Here is a 25,398-nt window from a genome sequence, read left to right as displayed (position 1 = left end):
GTGGATGCTTATAAGGAATCAGGAACCCCTAGCCCAGCACCTGTTACAAGAAATCAGGAACTCCTAGCTCAGCACCTGTTTTAAGGGATCAGGAACCCCTAACCCAGCATCTGTGGGATGTCTCGCACTGCTCTGTGTGAGGAGGAAAAGGGAACTTTGATGATCTTCCTGTTGGATATTAGGAGGACAAGAGAAGTAGAAGAGGGCTAAGGAGGAGCCTGGGTGAAGAATAACAGCTTTGGAGCTTTCCCTGCATATTAAGTTAATTATACACAAATTGCACATCGAATACTCATTATGTTTATCTCTTAAGGTTAGAGAATTGGAGATAAAACACTTACTGTGTTTAAATGATACATAGTTTATGGGACAAAACACTCATGTGCCTTTTTTCAGGAAAAGGTTTTGTGTTTTTTGTTTGTTTTTGTTTTTTTAGCTTTTTATCTTGAAATAATTTTGGAATTCCAACCTCCCCTAATATTCATGTCTTACATAACTGGGGTACAGCTGCCAAACCAAGAAATTATCTGTATAAGACTATTAATGAGACTGTAGTTTTAACTGACCTTTCTCTGTTCCAGCAACCAGTGCAGGACCCCACCTCACACTTAGTTGCCATGTCTCCTTAATCTCTTCTGGTCTGTGACAGTTCCTCAATTTCAAAAGAGTGCCAGTCAGTTAGCCTGTGGAATGGCCCTCAGTTTGGGTTTCTCTGATGTTTAATCATGATTGAATTGAAGAGGCAGTGTTGGTGAGAACACCACATAAGTAATATTCTGCTCTTCATTTCACATCATGCCAGGGTATGTGGTGTTAGTCTGTCTTCTTAGTGGTGATGTTGACCTTGATCACTGGTTAACGTGATGTCTGCTGGTGGTGTCTGTGGTTGATAAGTATCTGAGGGAGATACTTTGTGGGGAAAAGTTTTTTTTTAATTTTTTTTTTTTAATTTTAGAGAGAGAGAGTGCCGGTGGGGGGGGTGGGGAGGGTAGGGGGTAGGGGCAGAGGAAGAGGGAGACTGAGAATCCTAAGCAGCTTCCACACAGGGCTGGATCTCCTGACCCAGATATCATGACCTGAGCTGAAATCAAGAGTCATGCTTAACCAACTGAGCCACTCAGGTGCCCCTGCAGGAAAAGTTTTAAATTTCAGTTTTATAACACTATTTTTATCTTCATGGGAACACGTTTCAGATGTTCCAATAAAAGTTATTGTGAATATAAGATTCATTTAAAATATCCCCCCCACCCAACCTTGTGAAAAAGGATTCATCATACTTAAAATGAAGGACATTTGTGTTTTGGAAGGCTGATGATGATTGTACAGGACTGTGTATTTCTGACATCTGCAGTAAGACACGTATTAGCTCACCACATGCTGATGTGTTCTATTCTCTACTGTTTCATTAAAAAAAAAAATAAAAGATAGTTGTTACCCACTAAATTGATTTTAAGATCTGCAGTTTGGAAAACACTAGTGTAGTGGATTTATTGTCCAGAACAGAAATTGGTAAAATCTGATTTTTTTTTTTTTTTTTTTCCCGAGAGAACATCAAAGTTAGGATTGTGTTAGATTGAAAGTCAATCCTGTTTCCTCTAAGACGCTGGAGGGCTCATGATCCCAAGAGGATAAATCAAGCTTAGAAGGAGATTTTTCAACTTTTAAGAGGCTAGGATTCTGAACCTACCATGCGATGTCTACTCTCAGGATCTTGCTTTCTTGAGCCCTCATGGCCTCATGGTCTTTCGCCAGGTTACACCTGCTGATTCTTATTTTCAGGGTTTTATTAGCAGAGTCTAAGCCATCACAGTGATTCTGCTTGGAAATTCTGCTTAGGGCAGAGGTAAATCACTCTGTGAGCTCCCTCTTAGTGGGACTTAAAGTTCCCTAGGAAGGTTTTAAGAAAAATAATTCAAGGTGATGGAGACTAGCTCAAAAGTGAGAACAATTGCAGAGATGAAGCTTTTAAAAACAGATTTTGGTCTCTTCTTTTTCCTAAAGTTTTCCTGTGAGCTATCTCTACTTGATCAGATTGAAAGGCAGTTGTGAGAAAAATGTCACCAGTCCTGGGCTGGGACTCACATTGATGATCCAAATAAGGTGCTTTTCTTTTTTTCTTTCTCTTCTTTGTTTTGAGGTGGGGTTATGCCTTACCTGCTGAGCATCCTGGAAGTATTGGGCAAGCACTCCGCCCTGTCTAAAATGCTGAGTTGGTCTCTTGCTTGAACACTCTTTGCTAGGAACCAGCACAACAGAGTACTTCCCATTTCCCCCCTAACTCCCCCAGCCGCAGGTGGTGTAGTCCTTCTTTTCTTCATTTTATTTTAATATATAAAAACTTTTCATTTTGAAACATTTACAAAAAGTTGCAGAGTAGGGCAGAGTTTTCACGTGGCTTTTGCCCAACTTCCCTAAGTATTATAATCTTAGAAAACTGTAATTAAAAACCAGCATAGTAACACTGATACAGTACGATTCACAATAGTGAATCTTAATCTGACTTACTCACATTTCCCAAATTTCCCCAATAGTGTCTTTCTTCAGGTCTAAAATCCAGTCTAAGATCGCACAATGAGTTTAGTTGTCTTGTAAAACATCTTAATTAAGCTCTTTTTGTTCTTAGGGCCAACTTTGTCTTTCCTGATATGATACTAAGGGTAAGAATAGATAACATTTCCCCTAGAATAACTCTCTTTGAAAGATTGAGGAATTATGCCTCCTGGCATCCTTTTTTGGAATATAGACAGACACTTTGAGCTGTTAAGACCTTGGTTGGATTAATTGTTCCACATGTCAAATGGAAAAGACACATGGGGACCTTTCATCCTTGATGGGGTGGAAAGGTTTGGAATTTGGAGTGAGTTTGGGGGAAGGCAGGTCTTAGTGATGTGTCAAGGATTTTTTTTTTTTTAAGTTCATTTATTTTGAGAGAGAGAGAGAAAACATGCATGAACATGCACAAGCAAGTGGGTCAGGGCCAGAGAGAGAGAGAATCACAAGCAGGATCTGTGCTGTCAGCACAGAGCCTGACGTGGGGCTCGATCCCATGAACCAAAAGATCATGACCTGAGCTGAAAACAAGAGTCAGATGCTTAACCGACTGAGCCACCCAGGCACCCCTCAAGGATCGGTTTTAGACATAATTAGTTAAATTTGTAGTACAGGGGCAACAAACTCAATGCCTACATGGGACCAGATAGGCCTTCCACAATCCACATTACAAACTCTGAGTCGGGGAGGTAATCGTGTGTGGAGGGGCACTTGCTAGTTTCTCTAGTAAACTTCCCCCCATGTTTTAAGGACTTCACACTAAAGTTACCAACACCGTTTATCTGTTGCTCATGTAAGCAGATCACTGTGTGTAGTTCCCAGTCAGCTGGTGCTCCTGGAGCCTCTACTCTCTGGGGCCTCACCATCCTCTCTCTCCAGCTAGTGGAAGGCAAGTGGAGGGTAGGGAGGTGCACCCACCTCCGTGGTGTGGAAGAGACATGTCACTAGTGCTCACCTCCCATTGGCCACATGGCCACACCTGGCTGCAGGGAAAGCTGGAAACCGTAGTTATTTTACTGGCTGGGACACCACTTCCCGGAGATAATTCTGTACTGTAAAGGGGAAGCTATCTAGTTCTGCACACTGTGTCTCGAGAGGCAACTCCATCTGTTCCAGCCAGTGATACCATCAAGGACCTTTGCACTTACCTTTCCATGTGGTACAGGTGTGGAAACCCAGATGTCCACATGTCCTGTTTCTTCCTTCTTAGTTAGATGTCACCTCCTCAGTTGTCTCATTGAAAATATCATCTCCCATGCCTGGTATTTCCTATCTCCCTTCTCAATTTTTTATTTTCCTTATCACTCTTATCACAATTTGGATTACTGTGTATTTTCCTTTTTTAGTGGTTTATTGTCAGAGTTACTCTATGAGGACCGGGGCCATTCCTGTCTTGTTCTTGGATATCTTTCTTGTACTTGACATGTGTTCAAGTATTGAATAAAATGGGAACACGGACTGTTGAAATCCTCAAAATTTCAAATGTTGGCTAGGGTTATAGCTAAAACAGACAAGCAAACCATGTCTATGGATGTGATCCTGGCTGCTAGCCTGGGCCTTGGGTGGAGAGCCAGGTGCCAAGGGCTGGGGCTGGAAGACATGGGTTTGTTTTCCAGGTCTGCCACTTGCTCATTGTGTGAGTTTGGGTGTGTCATTTTACTTCTCTGGGTTTCAGAGCCTTCTTCTACAATATGAGACTAATAGTCCTCCCCACCTGCCCACCCCCACCCCCCACTTGCTGAATTATTGGACTTACTGTGTATCAAACTGTGCCAGACCCTGTGCTGGTTGCTGGGGGAACGAATGCTGAGTGAGGTGACCCCAGGAAGCTTCCAGGGAGAGGGGAGGTTTGATCTGGACCTTGTACAGTGGGAAAGAGTCATAGCAGAGGAAAGATATTTTAGTCATTAAGTACTTATTGAGCAGCTGTGTGCAGGGTGCTTTTCAAAGTTTGGAGATTCTTTGCTGAACAGGATGATAAAGTTGCTGCCCCCAGAGAGCTTATATTCTAGTATACTACTGTCGAATAGAAAGGCAGTGTCCCCCACATATGTAATTTAAAATTTTCTGGTAATCACATTAAAAAAAATATAAATGGGTGAAATTAACTTTATCAATCTAATTTAACCCATTATATTCAGAATGTCATTTCAATATGAAATCAGTAGAGTAAGTATTAATGAGATATTTTACATCCCTTTTTTGTACTGTCTCGGAAGTGTGGCATGTTTGTTATACTTACAGCACAACTAACCACGTTTCAAGTGCTCAGTAGCCACATGTGGCCAGTCACTGCCATATTGGACAGCACAGGTCTGGGAAGTAAACAGATCATATGTAATGGCAGGTAGTTAAAAGTTCTATAAAGAAAATAAAGCAGGGTAAAAGGATAGCTAACCATACCAGAGGTCAGGAAGAGACTTTTTGGGTAGATAAAAGAAGGTGATGAACTATGGGGATATCTAAGAAGAATCCTCTGGGCAGAAGGAATAGCAAGTACGAAGGCCCTATGGCAAGAACATGCCTGGAATATGCACTGGATACTGGAGGCCATGTGGGAGGAAGTGTGATGCATCATGTGGAGCTCAGGAAACCATGGTAAGGTTGTAGGCTTATTATGAGTGCGGTTAGGGCCATGGCAAGAGTGAGAGAATGGGAGTGACCTGATCTGACTTCACTTGTCCAAAGGTCACTTGGGCCACTGGTGGAGAATGGACTGTAAGGGGACAAGAATAGAAATGGGATGATTTGAGCAAGAGGTGTGGGTGTATATGATTATGATCATTCATACAGTCTTTCATCCTGCAAACATTCATTGGCCGCCTACGAAGTCCCAAGCATTATAGTTAGGCACTGGGGATACCAATGGGCATGATCTATGTTCTCAGGAAGCTCAGGCTAACAAATGAGTGGCTGGTTCAGAGTGGCAAGCTTGAGTAGAGGGGCAGGCAGAGAACAAAGGGAGCCATTCTGTTGAGTAGGCAGGTGTGGTGATTTCTGGCTGTCCTATTTCTTTGCATGACCGATCACCAGGCTGGTGTCAGGCTAAAAGAACTTGAGCTTAGGTGACCTGTAAGACCCTCGTAGCACTGAGGTCAGCAGCCTGTATTCTGTTGACGGTTGGGCAGCCGCTGAAGATGAGTTCAGGGAGGTGTGGGGTCACACTCAGCCTGTGATGCAGGTAGTGGACCAGTTCTGGAAACAGGAGGATGGTGAGAAGGGAAGATGGGACACTGCAAAGGCAGGCTTTTGTCCCCAAGGGAAGCTTATTTCCAGTGGTAATGGTAACTTAGCCTACACTTTCTACTAACCAGTGGTTTTCAGATTTTCTGCTCTTTCTAATGACCAATAAATGAATTAAAGGATCAGCGGAAGGACTTCACTCCTCCTTGCCTGGAACATAAGTGCTTGTGGAACTGGTTTGATTATAATTTGATCTTGGCTGGAATTCCTCCCTCCTTTGATTTTGAAGAGTCGGAGGATTTTGTGGTTGTTTCTTTTTGCTGCCTTTCCCCTTTTCCTTTTTCTTCTGCTCTGACTTTTGAGAGAGAGCTATTGCTAATCAGTCCTAGATACATCGGATTTATTTTCTGTACCATCTTTCTTAGCCTTTGGAGCACGTTTGTAGTTCTTGATTTGCTATTTCCGATTCATTTATTCATTCCTTCATTCAGCAGACGTGGAGTGCTTTCTGCATATGGGAAACGACTTTCTTTGTGTGTGAGCTTTTCCTTGGAAGGATACCTTTGGACTGTTTACTGATTACATTAGCGAGGCAGAGATTTCACTGTCCTGTAATCCCAGTCTTTCACACAGTACTTAGTACAGTGAAGGTGTGATAGAGGCATGGATATGGAAGAGCAGGTAAATTAGATGCTTCTGTGTCCTGGCTATAGAGTGCTTGCATGGGATAGGCATAATCAGTGCTATTATAATTTTGTCTTGTACTTTTTAGGATTTCCCGTGGATATTGTGATGGCAAAGCACAATCTGACATAATTCAGTAATAAATGGACAAAGTCTACTAGTCCCCAAGTATTTGGTTTTACTATATAGATAATAAAATACCGTAGGTATTTGGAGAAAGGAAGATAGTGTGAGCTCAAGTCTATAGGTAAGGAGTTATGGCAGGAGTTGAACATTGTGGTCTGACTAGTCTTAGCTTGGTGAAGAGCAGAGGTTTTCATGGTGACTTGACATTTTGTCCAGCTACTGAGCTTTTATTGAGCCCTTTGGTCAGAGACGATCGAGGGCATAGTCCCTACTCTCTAGTAGCTCGTGACCTAGTGGAAGTGACAGGAACAAAGGGAGCTTCAGATGACCCCTAGGTAATGATGGTGTATTCGAGGCATGATGTATGAGGGTGGGGGTGTTGAGTGGCACCCCTTCTAGGGATGGGAAGAACATTCCAGAGGAGGATACCATGACAGGGTATGTGCCAGGCCATGGGCTAGACCAGTGGTTCTCAAACGTTTTTGGCTTTGGGGATTTCTGCAGTCTTAAAAATTTTTGAGGACCCCAAAGAGCTTTTGTTTTTGTGGGCTACACAAGTCTATTATTTACCACATTAGGAATTACATAGGAGTATGTAAGCACACATTCCTTTAGCCATCAGAACGATTCATCACACACATTGCAGCCCCTGGAAAACTCCACTGTGCACTTGGGAGAGAATGAGAGTGAAAAAGGCAAATAATGTCCTGGTATAATTATGAATATAGTTGACCTTCTAAACCCCGTCCCCCCCACAGTCATTAACAACCACAAGGCAGCTGCTGGGTTGCATGTTGGGGATGTAGTGGTGCATAAGCCAGGCACTGTCCTGGTCTTTGTTGGACTAGGTCCTGTGGTACTATGTACGGAAGCTTGTGGTGAGAGCTGGGGTCTAATTCAGACTTGGGGCATCAGGGAAGGTGCTTAGGGGAGAAACATCTAGCTAGATCGGAAGTGAGCGTTGGCCAGGGACAAGTATAGCAGATGGAGGGAACAACGTGGAAGGCCCAGAGACCTCATTTGAGGAGCTGAAGGAACTTCCAATGGCTGTGTGTTAATAATGCATTTGCTAGAACAATACCAGCAGTTTGCTTTCTCTGTGCAGCTTCAGTGTGATATGATTTTATCCACTTGTTTGTTTTCAGAGGCACACATGGCTGTTCTTAAGCCCCTTCCCTGTGTGGCTTGTAGGCAGCTAAGGGCCTTGTTTCTTGGCACTTGTGTTGGAGAGCTTCCTGTTTCAAGTGCTGAACTGGGTTTGTCAAGCTTTGAAAATGCAAATGGAGCAGAGCCATGAAACGTGAGGGGGCTCAGTGTGCAGAAGAATGGAGACTGAATTAAAAAGCATAATTAATCATAAAAGAACAGAAAGGCGACACTTGAGAGTTGAGGACTTGAGTGAAACAGAAGTGGAACTGCTCCTTTGATGTCATCGTGTGATCGCAAGATGAGGCCTCGGTCTCAGACAGTGAGTGCCAGTGCATTGTGTACTAGCTCTCGCCCCTCCTCCCCTCCTCCTTTGAAATGAGGTCCAAATTAGAGATGCCAGTATTACGCCAGGTGCAACTAGAGACTTCCTTTGCCCTCATATAGTTGTTGTAGGAGGGGCCTGCTTTATTGTGCATTTACTGTTCGGTCAGCTGAGCCCCAGAAATGAGGACAGACCTGTTTTGCTTTCTGCCTGTTTGATTGCAAAGAACATCATGATATCAGAGGGCTTTCTTACTTCAGGGCCTTCTGGCTTGATGACAAGGTTATTTCTTTCATTTCTGCGTAAATTGTGGTAGTGTATTCAGTTTCAAGGAATCTGGGATGAGTTCTTGAGTCTTAAGAACCAGCTAATGCTGCCCCAGCAGTACAGCTCTGGGGAAAGACAGCTTCACTCTTCAAAAGGGGCACACCTCGAGGGTATCAGGACATGAAAATACTGGCAGACAGTCAGAAGGATTGAAAATTAAAGAGGTGCAGCCTATGCTAAAAAGATAGAAACTATTCCTCACTGGTAGTTTCTTTAAGAAATCCTAAAGATGTTAGAAAACCTGAACAGATCACACCTTATTTGCTCCAGGCTGGGTTAAGTCATGTTTTATTTTGTTAAAAGTCAGCTTCATTGGTTTCATCACATCAGCCAGCATTGTCATTGGCTTTCTGTCCCTCGAGGCGCCATGGGGAGAAGGTAATAGAATCCAACAGAAAGTTTGAGAAGCCACAATCAAATTCTTTAGATTTGCTGCCAGTAGGTCATTTAAAAAGGTTTTTTTGCCATTAGAGGCATAACCTGCTCTCTGAAGTCTCCCAAGTTTTCTATGGGGTCTCAACTCCCGTCTCTGGGGAACTGGCGGAGAGCTGGTGACCTGTGTGGGCTGCAGGTGATGTAAGCCAACATCACCTCCCTTTCTGCTGTCCTGTGGAGTATGGTCATAGGAGTGCCATTGTATTTCAGGAATAACAAGAATATTCACATAAGATCTTCTGATTTTTTAAAGTACTGACAATTAATTAAAGATATTTTAGAATACAGAGTACACTAGTCCTAGCCTTCGGATGCCACTGAAAAATATCTGGCATAGAATGAATGTTTAAAACTTCTCCCCTACATCAAAATAAAATGCTTCTGCACAGCAAAGGAAACAACCAACAAAACTAAAAGACAGCTTACCAGATGGGAGAAGATATTTACAAATGACACATTTGGTAAAGGGTTAGTATCCCAAGTATGTAAAGAACTTATATAACTGAACATCAAAAAAACATAGTCCAATTAAAAAATGGGCAGAAGACATGAACAGACATTTCTCCAAAGAAGACATCGAGATGGACAACAGATAGATGAAAAGATACTCAACATTGCTTATCATCATGGAAAGGCAAATCACAACCACAGTGAGATATCATATTATATCTGTCAGAATGGCTAATACCCAAAAGACAAGATATAACAAGTGTTGTTGAGGATGTGGGAAAAAAGGAACCCTCATACACTGTTGGCGAGTGAAAATTGGTGCAGCCACTGTGGAAAACATTGTGGAGGTTCCTCAAAAAATTAAAAATAGAGGGGTGCCTGGGTAGCTCAGTCAGTTGAGCGTTCGACTTCAGCTCAGGTCATGATCTCATGGTTCGTGGGTTTGAGCCCCGCATCAGGCTCTGTGCTGACAGCTCAGAGCCTGGAGCCTGCTTCGATTCTGTGTCTCCCTCTCTCTCTGCACCTCCCCCGCTCATACTCTGTCTCTCTCTGTCTCAAAAATAAACATTAAGAAAAATTAAGCATAGAAACACCACTTGATCCATTAATTCCACTACTGGGTATTTATCCAAAGAAAATGAAAACACTATTCAAAAAGAAACATGGACCCCTGTGTTTATTGCAGTGTTATTTACAATAGCCAAGATAGGGAAGCAGTCCAAGTGTCCATGGATAGACGAATGGACAAAGAAGATGTGGTACACACACACCCACACCCTTACACACGTAGTGGAGTATTACTCATCCATAAAAAAGAATGAAATCTTGCCATTTGCAACAGCATGGATGCATCTAGAGAGTATAATGCTAAGTGGAATAAGTCAGAGAAAGACAAATACCATATGATCACACTCATGTGGAATTTAAAAAACAAAACAAATGAACAAAAAAAAGACAAAAAGCATACTTTTTTTTTTTTTTTTTTTTAAGTTTAGTTATGTTTGAGAGAGAGAGAGAATCCCAAGCAGGCTCCACACTGTCAGCACAGGGCCTGATGCAGGGCTCAATCCCATGGCCCATGTGATCATGATCTGAGCCGAGATCAAGAGTCAGATGCTTAACTGACTGAGCCACCCATACATCCCCCCAAAACAGACTCTAACTATAGAGAAAAAATTGATGGTTGCCAGAGGGGAGTTGGGTGGGGGATGGGTGAAACAGGTGAAGGGGATTAAGAGTACACTTACCGTGATGAGCATCGGGTGATATATAGAAATGTTGAATAACTGTGTTGTACAACTGAAACTAATACAGCATTGTATGTTAATTATACTGGAATTAAAAAAATCTTTCTCTTTTATTTGCAACTCTTCAGACCATTTCCCCTTACTACTTTTCTGCATTACCGGTGTTTTCAATATTTGGTGGTGGGTGGGGGGTGGGGGGTTGTCATCTTTGAGTGCTCCTGGCTTGTCTCACTGTTGTGTCACAAGCATCCTTGAATTCCACTGAATGCTGAAAGATGCTGGTCCTTTCCGTGTTTCTGTGAAGACCAGGAAAGAGGTGTCATGGTTGGGGAGGGGGCTCCTGGAAGAGGCAGCCCTAAAGTAGCTTCTGTGAACAGTGCTGGTAATGCTGAGGACAGCAATTGGGTCTGCATAAGCCCGTCCTTCACTGCGTGCTTCGACTCTGTCCTCTGAATTCCATAGTCTTCTCTAGGGCAGGTAGGGCAGGCAGGACTCATCCCTGTATTATGGACGGGCAGGCAGGCTTGGTCAGCAACACACTGGTCAGTTAGAGCTGCAGAATGTGAACCTGGCTCTTTGGACCCTGAAATTCTGGGCTACGTTGCTCTGACTGTGGCAGACTGCATGCCTGAGCCCGAAGGCCTTTTCTTCTTTGTTGAGAGTTTTGGTGGCCTGCTTGATATTTTCCCACCTGTGTCATCTGGTTTCATACAAGGTCCGTAGTCATGGTGTGTTTTCTCCTTTGGGCTTTGCTAATGACATCTTATTGTGGGGGAGGCCCAGTTTGCCCTTCTGAGACCTTTAATGGGGGAAGTAGAAAAACCAGGAGTTTAGGATGCTGGCCTCACATCTCAGCCGATGGCTTACCACACCAGAGAGTGGATTTAACTCGTAGGGGGTGCAGCTGGGCATCAGGAATTTTAAAGTCCCTGGGAAATTGCTGTGTGCAGCAGAGCTGGAGGGCTCCTGGGTTGGGAGACAGCTGGAATGTGATTACTGGTAACGCTCCAGCTCCTGGACACCCCACATGATGTCAGTGTGCTCTCCATTGATGCCTCATGTTTTCCAGGTGATGAAGAAATGAAAATCGGCCTGTGTGTAGAGTGTGGCTTCTTCCTCTGTTCTATTTCTCTGCTGTTGTGCTTTGTATCACTAGTCAGAAACTGCAGATGGGGCGTAGCATACTCCGTGTCTGACCAGTGTGGTCTGAAAAGCAGCGAGAGCCAGGACAGGCAGGGAGCAGCTCTTCACCAAGCCTGGCTGTGTTTAGGCACCAAGGAAGGTGGTGTGACTCAGTTTTGTTCCAAGAATAGCCTGGAAAGGGTCTGATGACCTACCCCCTTGTCTCCTAGTATACAAAATGTGGGTGTTCCTTTAGGCAATGATTGGGTTTCCCTTTTGGACTGACTGCATTTCACTTACCATGTCAACCATATCAGATCTTTCCTTGGTCTGGCCTCCCGTGCTGGGGTGGGCCTTTGCTTTTACAGCCTGTTTGGTCTCACCCACATGGGGTGATCGTGGGATGGTGAAGGTCACGGTCTATGATTATACATCGCTGTATCCCTGAGAGCCTCGTAAAGGGGAGACATGCGTTTGTCCTTTGACCTACTCCTGCCTCTAGCCACTGTTGCTCTCTTTAATTTATTATACAATTGCAAGCTTGCCCTCGGGGACAAAGGGAAGGGGCTACTGGGCAAGAAGGACGGCATTTGTTTCCTGTCTTCAGACATCGAGTATATAGTCAGAATCACTAGACACCTTTCTCAAGTATTTAAAAATAAGTGAAGGAAGGGGCACCTGGGTGGCTCAGTGGGTTAAGCATCCAGCTTCGGCTGATGTCACAATCTCAGGGTTTGTGGGTTTGAGCCCCGTGTCAGGCTCTGTGCTGCCAGCTCAGAGCCTGGAGCCTGCTTTGGATTCAGTGTTTCCCTCTCTCTGCCCCTCCCCCCCCCCTCAAAAATAAACATTAAAAATAAGTGAAAGAATTTTGGTGTTTCTGATGTTCTTTTTTATGAACTGTGGCCTCTGGATTGTGTTGATGAAGATAAGGCACTTTATAAATAAAACCTATGAGGATCAACTATCTGGTGGTTCTTCATAGTTTTGAGATCTGGCTAGAAAATTTGGCAAAATGTATTCTGGATTTCCTCCATTTCCACTCATTTTTGGAAAGCCCTGGAAAGGTTATTAACACAGAACTGCCCAACAGAATGTAAGCTCCTGGAGGGCAGGGCTTTTTGTTGTTTTTGTTTACTGGTGTATGTCCAGTGCCTCAGACAGCACAGGCACGATAAACACTTGCTGATGGATGGATCTTGGGTTTGTGATGGAGATGAACTGATTGTCTGCTGGGTGCCTGGCCTTGTGTTGCCTGTTTTCTTCTGTCACATTTTTCAGCAGAAAATGATGCATCAGGCGAGCTCAACCCACAGCATTGCACAATTAGTACTTAGGTTTTTTTTTTTAAGTTTATTTATTTAGTTTGAGAGAGAGAAAGAGCGAACACACACGCATGCAGGGGAGAGAGAATCCCAAGCAGGTTCCGTGCTCAGCATGGAGCCCAGCCGGATGCAGGGCTCGATCTCACGACCACAAGATCCAGACTGCGAGATCATGACCTGAGCTGATATCAAGAGTTGGAGGCTTAACCCCCTGAAACACTCAGGCACCCCTGTGTGATAGGTTTTATTCAGCCATTTACAGGTGAGGAAACCAAGGCTTGGCAAAGTTCAATCAGGTGGTAAAGTCATAGAGCTGTCGAGAGGCAGGGTTTCAACGCAGGTGCCCAAAGCCCGGTGCTTCCCTGCACAATTATTAAACCACTCTGCTCGGCAACATCAGAAGCTGTGCTTGCGTCTGATTCCACCTCTGACTCGAGGTGAAGTCTTTTGAAGAGTCTTACAATTGAGTATTTTGAAGCATACCTTTCTCCTATCTGGTATATTTAGCTGGCAATGTGGTAAGAGGAATCAATCTTCTTTTTATGAGCCAGCTATTGTATTTTTTTTTTTTTTTTTCATAAAGCTGTCACTGAGAACATTTCTCTAAAATAGAGATAAATCTGGAAGGAGGGTTGTGGTAATGGTGTGGGGAAAGAGCCGAGAAAACTCATTTCTTCGTGTTTCGTGGCGCTGCCACATTGCACGAGGGTATCTTTGGACGTTAAATAGTTGGCTTAATGTCTGAGCACAGGAAAACAAAAGGAAGTATTAGTAAAGTTCTCCGTGTTTACATTTAGGCCATTTCTTTTAACTTGCCACTTTCCTTTTGTGAACGTGTTGCTTCTGTGTTTTGGAGAAACGTGTTGAAGAAGTTGGGTCATACGCACATCCCTATTTTTCTTCTATGATTCGAAAGCGACGGACATTCTCACTGCCTTGGTTCTGGAGTCAGCACAGCTGTGTGTCTCCGGGAAGAGCCGGACTTCATTTTTGCCTTTGGAGTTAACATCTGCTAGGTTAACTGATACTTATAGGGAAAACACATCTGCATTTATTTATTTATTTATTTATTTATTTATTTTTCTCAACGTTTATTTATTTTTGGGACAGAGAGAGACAGAGCATGAACGGGGGAGGTGCAGAGAGAGAGGGAGACACAGAATCGGAAACAGGCTCCAGGCTCCGAGCCATCAGCCCAGAGCCTGACGCGGGGCTCGAACTCACGGACCGCGAGATCGTGACCCGGCTGAAGTCAGACGCTTAACCGACTGCGCCACCCAGGCACCCCCACATCTGCATTTAGAAATTAAAAATGTATAATGGACTTTGAAGCATAATTAACCGCATTTTAAGGCTTGGAATTCAAGAGTAGGATCTTGTTTTCACTTCACCTGTTTCATTGTTTCATTGCTTACTTTCATTCATCCATCTAGGTGCTTTCTGTATGTCAGGGTGTAGTGCTGGGTATTATGGGGTATGCAAAAATTAAGGCATTATGTCTGCCTCCAGGAAGCGGGTGGACTGGTTGAGAAGACAAATATGTAGTCCCCCAGTAGTAAACAGGTGGAAGGTAGAAACCGCTATGATGTGTTACGAAATATCACAAAGGTGTGTGTTAGGAAGTATCACACAGAAGATGTGGTGTGTTATGGAATATCACACAGAAGGTACTGGCTAGGAGAAGATTGGGAAGGCTTCCTGGAGGAGGAACATCAAAAAGCTTTGAAGGATGAGTGAGATGGAGGGGAAAAGTACATTCCAGACAGAGGGCACAGCATGAGGGTCACTGTGAGTCCTGGAAAAAGGCGCTGTTTGGGATGTGATGGGGGCTTGGGTGGTACAGGTGTGTGTGGGAGATGAGGCTCGACGGGCTTCTTGTGCCCTGCATCTAGCACCTGATGCAATAGACACCTTGCATTCAATTTAGGGAGTAATCGTGGTGTGGATTGCTCACATGTGCAGCTGGCCCATTGTGTTCCCGTGGGAGCCCAAGCTTCCCTAATTCCCACCTTCAGGGGGAGGTAGTTGAAATCAAGTTTGGTGTTCTAGCTTTGCGCACAGCCCAGAGCCATTCACTGTGGCATGGCAGTATTGACCGCTTACTTCCTCTAACTTTCCATTTCCATACTGCTGACTCTAGTAGCGACTTGGAGCAAGTCCCTTACCCTCCCAGGGCCTCACTTTCTCTCCACCCGAGTGGAGGTCATGGACGAGGTCTCTTCCGAGTCCATCATCTTCTTGTCAAGTGCTCATCTTGGCTCTCAAGCCCTTTACCATCTTGGTCTCCAGTGGTCCTCCCTGCAGAGTATCCAAAATTCCCTGCAAAGTGCCATTATCATCTTTAGTCTCAAGCAAAATTTAGTTCTTTTGGCTTTTGGGCTTGAATTTTATAGTGTATGAAATTCTTCACCAGTTTTTCTCAATTGGGCCAGGGTTCTGTGACAGAATTAAATTATGCCTAATGCCCGGAGTAAGGCGTCCACTCACTATATGTAATGAATTAACTTTCCTTCTATGCTTCTAGAATGGTACTGGTTATACACCTTCCTTAGGAGAAGTGAGAAAATAGTTTTCAGTATATGTGCATATTTTTTTCTTCCCTTCTTTCTTCCTGTTTAATTGCAAATTACATTATAGCTTTCATGCTGTTTGGCTACTTGCTCTTTCTTCCCACTTACCAGTGTTTTCAGTGACTGTGGTGTTCCAGAGTTCGGAAGAGGAGCCTCTGTTGGAAGCCAACAGTGATACCCTGAAAGGCACAGTCCAAATCTGGATTCTTGTTCTGGAATTGGGGCTGGGTGGGTTGGGCTCCATTCAGAAGAAGGGCCGAGCCCGTCTAGTAAAGCACCCTTTCAGAAGGAGCTAAGAGGAACTACGCTTCCTCACTCATAGGGCCCCGGCTCCTCACAGCTGAGGAGGGCATCACAGATCACCCAGGTCAGCGCTTCCCAAACCTTGGTGGTTGAATATAGAGATTCCTGGTCCCCATCCAGGGGATTCTCACTTGGTAGGTCTGGGGGGGATGCTTCATGTGATTCTGTTGATCTGCAGGGCTTGGGAATCCTGGATGTGGCCCCATTGTCTTTTGGACACACCTGTGCTCCGATGGCGGCCCAGTGTCTCTCGTGTGGCCTGTAGGACCCTACTTGGCTTCCTTTCTCTACTCTTGCCCCTCGGGAGTCCATGCACAGTAGCTGGGGGAGGATTTAAAAATGTAAGTGGGATTGTGCTATTCCCCTGTACTCTTAGCCCTCCTGTGTCTGTGGCCTGCTACCACACGTAAGTTCCAACGTCCTATAAAGGCCTGACATACTTTGGCCCTGGCTTCCTTTTCTGACCTCACGTCCCATTTTGCTTGCCCCCTCTTACCTGCAGTCACACTGGCCTTTTTGCTCTTTCCCCCAAACCTCCTGCTGGTTCCTGCCCCGGGGCCTTTTCCCTGCCTTTCTGTTTATCTGGAATGTTTCTCCCAGATCTTTGCCTACCCCTTGGCCTTCCTGCAGTCAGGCCTTTGCTCACACGTTAACCCCCATGGAAAGGTCATTTCTAGCCACATGCCTCCCACTGCCTCTGCCCTCAATTCTATCCCATGACACTGTTTCATTTCTTTATAGCTAGTTACCAGTGTCTACGATGGTATTGTTTTTATTTTTTTCTGCTCCCCTCACTATAATGCAGATTCCAGGCAGACTCTGTATTGTTTACCGCTTTTTCCCACACCAGGAATATTATCTGGCATGAAAGGTACTAAATATTTGAAGACTGAGTGAATGCAAATATCCGCATAAGGATTTGTCCCAGATGAGGATTTGTCAGCCTCCACCTAAACCCCCTCAGGGATGATTCTGCACATGTCCAGGCAGCTCATTTGCATTGAGACAGCTCTGATTGTTATTGACACCACTCTGCCACAGTGGTGGCTGCCACTGGCCGGCATACTCTACCGCATGGATGGGGAGTTGGGGCGGTGGAGCCTGCGCTCGCCACCAGATCCTCTGTTGCCGCATCGTGTTGCCCGGCTGGGCTGCCCGAGTGCGGTCAGCACGGCCTCAAGGTTGTGCCCCTTCCCCAGGCAGCTCCCACAGTCCCCCGGCCAATAAGGAGCATCGAGGCCCAGCCTGGGCAACTCTGAAAGGCCGTCATAGTTCAGGGCTGCCTGTGGGGTCAGTCGAGGCTGCCCTGGGGCCTGTGTCATCACAGTTCCACTGTCTTCTCTGCTCGGTCCTGCTGCCTTCTCCTTTTTCCAGGTGTCCGTCCCAAGAGCACCCCGCTTGCTAAACTCCTTCACAGTATCTGCTTCTCCGGGATCCCAACCTGTAGCAGTGGGCTTGTTGCCTAATCTTTCAGGTTCATTACACCCTCTCCAGACCAGGGGAAATAAAAGGTTCACCTTAATCGCTTGCTATATGGCAGGGGTCAGCGGAGGATTTCACTTAGCATGGGACACTCATAGCCTCTGAGACCGTGACAGCACTGCTGTCCTTGGCTCGTCCATGGAGGCAGGCCACGGGGAATGGAGTGGAGGCTCCGCAGACCTCTCACAGGCTGCCACTCCAGCTTGGCCCTTGGATGGAGGTCATGGTGCCGCTGACCTCTGGCTGACCGCCGTGCGGTGAGGTGTGCTGTGAGGAGCTGAAATGAAGTCAGGGGGATTGCCTTAAAAACCCACTCCAGAATTTTCAGTATCTGTCTCCCCCTGGGTTTTGCCCCAAAACTGAGTTGCAGGCTTTTATGATTTCATAGAGAGCAACTAAGAGTAGTCAACAGTTCCATGATCTTTGAGTGGTCAGGATCAGCCAGAGAGGTTAAGGAGAAGCTGGTTTCAGGAGAATAGCCCTCCCTGAGTTTGTTTCTACATTTAGACAAAGGTGAGGGGACATGGATTATGAAGCCTCTGCTGCTGCATTGGGTACTGAGGGTGCAAGCGTATTTGAAGACTCAGCTTAGTATCTGTCTGTCTGGGCTCTAGGGAGGGAGGCGAACACACATGCATCTAACTGGAAGAGCCTGCTGGATGCACACCCCGGCTAAGACATGGTGGCATCCCGGTTAGCAGGGGAAAATAAAGTGTGAGTAGATCTCACGCGATATTTGGGATATAATTACACTAAAAAACCATTTGTTTATCTGAAATTCACATTTAATTGAGTGTCCTGTATTTTGTCTGGAGCCCTAATAAAAGGGCAAAGAGGCATGTCATGGGGGTAGCACAGAGGGACTAAGCAATTCATTGAGCATATGGGATCAGGATATAGTATAACTCAATACAAATATTGCATGAGATCTCATACCACTTACAGCTTCCTCTTTATCCTCTCAGAAATGCCTTCTACATCTGGAAGCATATATGTGTGCATATTCTTTATGCTTTATTTATCTGCTTACCTGCAAATTGTTCCAGGTCTGCACACTGTTTGCTACTTATTCTTTCTCCAACCGAGCAGTTTTCCTTGGACTTCTTTCCATACTGGTACCCATGGAGGTCACATATTCTTTTAAAAAATGGTGTTCTATTTTTCATTTTGCTTTGGAGTGTTCTGCCACCAAAGTGAAGGCAGTTAGATATTCATAGGATGTAAGTTTGCATTTTTTATTTTTATTTTTTTTAATGTTTGTTTGTTTTGAGAGCGAGAAAGAGAGAATGAGCAGGGGAGGGGCAGAGAGAGAAGGAGAAAGAGAATCCCAAGCAGGCTCCGTGGTCACAATGGAGCCTGACACAGAGCTCGATCTCACGGACTGTGAGATCATGACCTGAGCCGAAATCAAGAGTTAGATGCTTAACTGACTGAGCCACCTAGGTGCCTCTTGGCATTTTTTACTTTTAACTGAAGTATAGTTCACATACAGTATTATTTTAGTTTCAAGTGTACAACATAGAGATTCTACAATTATATACAAAGTATGTAAGTTTTGAGATGACTTTGGGGGATACTGATTGACTTCAGAACTCGGGGTGAGTAAGCTGCTTTTCAGAATCTTCTTGGATGACACTCAGTTTGGAGATCTGAGTACTATCCAATCAGGCTGTCCATAATGGAGTGACCAAATACCATCAGCTGACCAACTGGAATCAATTTGAATTGCTGAATAATTTAAAAATATTTCAAAATACTTGAATTAACATAGATTCCCCCCCCCCCCCCCCCATAAGCTTCCTCCTACTCACAAATCTGAGAGCTGACACAATTCATCTCTTTTCTGATTGGAGGTTTTACTCTTTTCCCTTCCTTCCTCCTGTTCCTTCCCTCCAATATTGATCTATATCTCAGTCTACTTATTCCAGCTGGTTCATTTGTAGCATCTTATGATCTAGTTTCCAGACCTTTCAAATAAATTACTCATTTATATGAAGGAGCCATAATTGACTTTTCGGTTGAGAAACCCAATTCACCAAAGTGGCTCGGGAGAGACATAGTTCATTTTGCTCTATTATCAAATCAATGTTCAAATAATATTTTAGGATTATTTATTTTCCTCAATATGAGAAAAATGTCAAGATTTATTTCCCATGTTTCTTAAATGTCAGAGGAAATTGACCTGAGCTGGGGGAACTCTCAATGCCTGGTGTTTTACAGTTCTCAGCTGAAGGATTAAAAGACAAAGCACTGGGCACTGATTTTGAGTGTTGCCCTTGTGCTCAGTGGACTCAGGTTGTGGATTATGAACAAAGCTGGTTCTTGCTTCTTTGGGATTCACTAGAGTAATTGGAGAGGTGACATTAGCAAGGATGTGGCCCGTGCGATTGGGGATGAACTAGGCAGGTATATGAAGGGAAATGGTTTCTGAGGTTTTATGATGGTAGGTGAGTCAAATTAGACCCGAGAAAAGCCTTTCTTTGGAATGTGGATGGGGATTGGTTGGCACCGTAGCATGTGGGAAAACAAGAACCGAGAAGGGGGTGCATAGGGAGGCTGGCATTAAGTGGGGATGCACGTGGAGATGGCTAGGCTTGGGTAAGAGGCAATTATTTAACTTTTAGTCAGCCCATCACATTCAACAAGCATTTGATGAGCACCTCAAAGTTGCAGGCACTGTGCTAGGCCTGCGGATATAAGCCCAAACAGGTAGGGTCCTTGCTTTTTAAGAAGTTCAGGGTCTGGTGGGTAAGGTAAGAGGACGCTCTAATGAGGGGATGGGAGAGAGGGCTCAGCGAAGTCTCTCCAGACGTGTGAGGTCTAAGCTGAGTCTGGATGGCCGGCTGGGAGGAGGTCAGGATGAGGAGGTGGGATTGATACAGTGTTGAATGGCAACATTAGTTAGGGTCAGAGCAGGAAGGACCTTGTATACTGCCGAGAGTTGGATTTTATCCTGTAGCCTTTGAGAAGTCATTGAAGGAGTTAAAGCGGGGGAGCCTCAGGGTGAAATATGCAACTGGGGGAATCCCTCTGACAGCAGGGTAGAGTGTGGATGGGAAGGGAGAAGGCTGGAGGCAAGGACACTGGCGAGGTGGTGGCAACCCCAGATGCAGCAGTGTCTGTGGGAAGATATGGCATGTGGCCAAGGTGGGTAGATGGGTGGTCAGTTTCACAGGACTTAGTAACTGACTGTTGGGTGTGGGGATGAGGGAGCGGGAGGTAAGGCTGTTGGTTGGAGTGCCACATAGACCTTGAAGTCACCTCTGACGGTTGAAGGCTCTGCAATGAAGCAAAGGCCATGACAGTAGCCTGTCTCCAGGGGATGAGATCTCGAGCAGGGTTGGTCAGCAGGTTGTGGAGGGAAAGAGACAAACTAACTTTTGAGATCTTCTTCAAAGAAGAAAAGCATTGTTTCCATTTGTGCTTTTCTTAGACTAAAATCATGTTGCAAAACACTCTAAAAATTAACATCGCAGTAACAGTAATGTACCTGCCTATTTTAGGATCCTACAGAACATTTTATTGTAAGAAACGATTTAGCCCATAATTAGTATGAAGTGTACACAGTTTTTTTCATTGCCGTCGTCCAAGATAGGAAGGTTCCTAAATATAATTTTGTTCTCCAGTACTGCTCCAGGGGGACGTCAATTCAGTCACCATGATTAACGGTGATGATAACCATTCTTACCAAACGTCGATCTCCTGGAACTGCGAGGTGATCCAATTCAAGCCTATCTCGTGTACTTTTAAGTCTCCTTAGAGAGTCCTGAACCTTTGTGAAAGAACTGCCTAATTTAACCAAGGGCACTGTAGGAAAATTCCCGCTATCCACTCGTCAAAGATACTGCGTTAAGGCTGTGAGAGGTTTGACATCACAAGCGAGAGATCTGATGTGGTTTTGACAGGCAGAAACTGCCTTGTAGGAACATTAATACCTTGAGCGTTAAAATCTTTTCCTGGCATCCCCTACTGCAGTTTCTGACAGAGCGACATGCAGCCCTCCATCCGGTCTCTGAATTCACAGTGATTTCCATGTCAGTATCTTCTCCTCCTGCAGCCTTTTGACGGCTGCAAGAGAGAGATGGATCTCAGGTTGTTGGTGCTAAATATTTTGAATTTTGATGAGATTTGAATTCATCAACGGGTGCTTTTGGTATTTGAGTGATTTCCACTAGTCACCAGACTTCGTACTGAGTGTCCCACCCTTTACCTTGGGCATGTATTTTATTTGTGATTTCCAGGACAAAGTTCGCAGGGTTTTCCATTGGCTGGGTTCATTAGATGGTTAAGAATATAAAGTTCCCCTTTGGCACCCAGATTATCTACGTTAGACACAGAAATATAGTCTTTTCCTTCTCCTAGAAGGGTATTGAGCCAACCAGAATTGTAGAAAGTGACATAAATGTCACCATGGCCCGGGGTACCAAGCTTCTGGGTTTTCCTCTGAGTAAGATACATCTTTGGCTACAGGCAGTAAGGATTCTGTATTAATCCTTGGGTACCTGCTTTGATTAAAAGTGTAGATTTTTCACGTGAAATATTTGTTCTTCTCTAGTATTTATTTTTGTATCTTCATTTGTGTTAAAAGTGCTCATTAGCTTATTAGAATAAGAGGAATATCTGTTCAGAAGTTCAGTTTGCTTAATGGTCAGATCTAAAAAGATATTCTCATTTCAAACACTGTCCAATTTTTTTTGGGTCTTTGTAGTCCATGCTGGTTCTCAAACTGCCATTGAGTTTCACCACCACCAGCTGGGGCATCACAGAAAATAAATATTGTCAGGTAAGCCCTGGCCTTCATCTTTTCATAGCATTGCATGGAATCTTCTGGAGGTCTTTGGATTTTTCCCCAAACCACAACAGGTCCCTTTTCTTGGAAAAAGCTATGAAATAGCTTCTGAAATCCAGTAAGTTTTTTTTTTTTATTGTGCTCAAACTCATGTGATGATGCTGTGGTGAGTATTTTTTCTAGTTTCTTCTTCAAAGATAATTCCAGCTGTTGTTGAATGACTTTTTGGAACTGAGAAGCACCATCTTGAGACATGACTTTGCTAAGATCTCTCTGAGCTGTGCCTCAGTTTCCATAACTGGTTCCTGCTTTCTTACTCCCTGGGTTTTTAAATATTCTGTCTTCAGTCCATTTTCCCCCTAAGTAATTCCCTTAACCTGATTTTTTTTTAAGTTTATTTTTATTTATTTTGAGAGAAAGACAGAGAGCAAGTGGGGGAGGGGGCAGAGAGAGAGAGAGGGGGAGACAGAATCCCAAGCAGGCTACATGCTGCCAGCATAGAGCCCAGTGCAGGGCTCAACTCCACAGACTGCAAGATCATGACCTGAGCCAAAATCAAGAGCCGGACGCCCAACCGACTGAGCCACCCAGGTTGCCCCCTTACTCTGATTATTTTTAAGAATGACTTCAAGGTATTGGCAGCAACCTTACCTTGACATTGGGAAACAGTCTGAGTATAGAAAGAGCTAGAAACTGATAGCTTGGCAGGGTGCTGGGAATGAGGTAACCTGGAAGTCGTGATAGTCAGATGGCTTCTTAGATATCAGTAAGTCAGACATTTGTCGTTTTTGGTCAGAAGCCACTGTACAACTTAAGAGCAAAGAGTAGAGACAGTGTCAGCCAGGCTATGTCCATATTCTGCCATATAATTTTATAAGTAAAACTTAAAGGTCAAAGTACAAAGGTAGTGAGTTTCCCAGTGTACCAAGTAGATAGATAACATTGGGGAGTAGGTCTTATGAGCAGTAGCATCAGGCTTATATTAAGATAATGTCAGCATAGCACTTTACAAACTTTCACATTCACCAGAATCACTTAGGGCTCTCGTTGCAGTGCAGGTGTGTGGTGCAGCCCGAGAGCCCTCATTTCTGACAGGCTCCTGGGCTGCTAATGCTGCTTGTTCTTGGGCTGCATTTTGAGTCATGAGGGTGTGAGCTGGGGCTCCTGTGTTTTTTGGGATACAGAGCTCTTTGGGCAAGTAAGGAAAGCTGTGGGCCCTCGGAACAGTGAGCCTGCCACCTTCCCTCTCCCACGACCACATCCCAGTGCATATGATTTCAAGGTTGTGAACCCTTTGAAACCCACCCAGCATCTTCAGATTTCAGAAGTGGCTAATAGACGCTCAGATGACGTAATGGTCCTTCAGTCAGTATCTTCTCTAGTATATTTTATAGTGTGGATATTCATTTAAAACTAGGAAGGTACTGCTGTGGTTACCTACGGTTAGAATAAATGATCACGTGAGAGGGCCCTTTAACTCGCGCTGCTCCAAGGGTGTAAGGCTCTGAGCCTTGGAATTGCTTTACCTGTGACGTCTAGCAAGAGCGGTGGGCATGGTGTGAATGGCATTTCTTCATGTTTTGTAAGTGAGCATTGACCAGTGGTATGAGCACCTGTCGCAGTCACTTCTAATCTTTGATCCCTGGATGATTTTGTGCTGCCGGCAGGTATTTGTTGATAAGAGTGGTTTTAAAGTGAAAGACTGGACACATTAGGTTAGTGACTGAGAGCCGACCCACGTGCAGATGGAAGGGCTGGAGATGTGGCAGCCCGTGCGTTACTAAAACTAATTGTGTAGCTCTCTTGCTGGCCACGACATGCTGTTGGTACTTACGTGCTATAAGAAAGGGGTAGTTTGGTGAAGTATTTGTTTTAAGACCACATGAGCACGGGTGTCCCTGAGGCAGTTCTCACTTTTGGGTGAGATCTGGGCACCATGCGCATGGCAGGGATTTCATTTATTTGTCTGTCTTTTAAGCCATTGTTCTGTTTCATCCAGGCCTAGACTTCTTCAGACTGGCTGGAAAAGTTAAATCAGGCCGTAGGAGTCCATTGTAGTTCTTGAATGATGTTTACAACAGACTGTTTGGGTTTTATTATTCAGCCTGTTCATCCTAAGGTTGCCAGATGCCTTGTTCCTCCACCCCGGGATTATTTTTAAGTAAATACCAGATGCCATGTTATTTCACTTATAAATATTTCAATGTGTATCTCTTAAAGGTTGAGAGTTTTAAAAAAAAGCATCACGGTACCATTATTAAACCTAAAATGGTAGTAATAATTCCTTAATATCAAATTTTTAATCAGTGTAAGCTTTTCCCTACATATCTTATAATTTCTAAAAATGCCTTTTCTGTTTGCACTGAAGTCCAATTGGTTGATAGGTCTTTAAAGTCTTTTTTTTTTTTTTTGTTAAATCTGTAGGTCCCCCTTCCATCTTTATGCTCCTTGCAGTTTATTGTTCTTGTTCTTGAATAAGCTGGGTCCCTTATCTGCCCACCTGCCTAGAAGCTGGATTTTGCTGATTGCCTCCTTGGCATTGATGGATGGATTCCCCCTGCCCCCTGTGTTTCCTGGCAGATCACGGTCCATCAGGTCTTGGGCAGAGTCAGTCTTCCATGTGGGAGGGATAAGATTTCTGCAGAGGGGTGCTGGTGTTTCAGTTTGGATGCCCAGGGTGTCTGGTTGTCTCCTGGTGGTGGAGTCAACAGCCCATGATGGTCACTCTCTAAAGCCATGAGTTCACCAGAGTCGCAAAGTGCTGACATTCTAATTCTTCTGTTCCTTCTTGATGTATTAGGTAGAATACCCTGAAAAGAGAAACTTTCCCAAACAACTCTTCAGTTACCATGGAGTGCAGATTGTTTGGGAAATGCAGGTGGGGCGTCTGGGTGGCTCAGTCGGTTGAGCATCAGACTCTGCTCAGGTCATAATCTTACAGTTCCTGGATTCAAGCCTCACCTAGGGCTCTACACTGACAGTGTGGATCCTGCTTCTGATTCTCTCTCCCTCTCTCTGTCCCTCCCCTGTGTGCGTGCACTCACATGCTCACACTCTCCCTCTTTCAAAAAAAATTAACATTTAAAAAAAAAATGATGGGGTGCCTGGGTGGCTCAGTCAGTTAAGCGTCTGACTTCGGCTCAGGTCATGATCTCACGGTTTGTGGGTTTGAGCCCCGCGTCAGGCTCTGTGCTGACAGCTCAGAGCTCAGAGCCTGGAGCCTGCTTTGGATTCTGTGTCTCCCTCTCTCTCTGCCCCTCTCCTGCTCATGCTGTGTCTCTCTCTCTCTCAAAAATAGATAAACATCAAAAAAAAAAAAAAAACTAAAAAAAAAAAA

General features: G+C 44.5%; 1 protein-coding gene across 10 annotated transcripts in view; it reads left to right on the top strand.

The window, feature by feature from the left end:
* The window catches only part of KIF16B (kinesin family member 16B), a 288,439-nt gene that overhangs the window by 9,291 nt on the left and 253,750 nt on the right, over nucleotides 1-25,398 (top strand). Inside the window, exon 2 of one of the 10 annotated variants that reach the window (XR_006703354.1) lies at nucleotides 21,981-22,055. The exons of the other annotated variants lie outside the window; for them this stretch is intronic. The gene's annotated coding sequence lies outside the window, so the exon portion shown is untranslated. The remainder of the gene's footprint in view (nucleotides 1-21,980; nucleotides 22,056-25,398) is intronic. 10 annotated transcript variants of the gene reach the window in all.

Source organism: Leopardus geoffroyi, chromosome A3, assembly GCF_018350155.1.
Source record: "Leopardus geoffroyi isolate Oge1 chromosome A3, O.geoffroyi_Oge1_pat1.0, whole genome shotgun sequence".
Taxonomy (NCBI): Eukaryota; Metazoa; Chordata; class Mammalia; order Carnivora; family Felidae; genus Leopardus; species Leopardus geoffroyi.
Note: the sequence above shows the minus strand (reverse complement) of the source record. Positions and strands in the feature narration are given on the sequence as shown.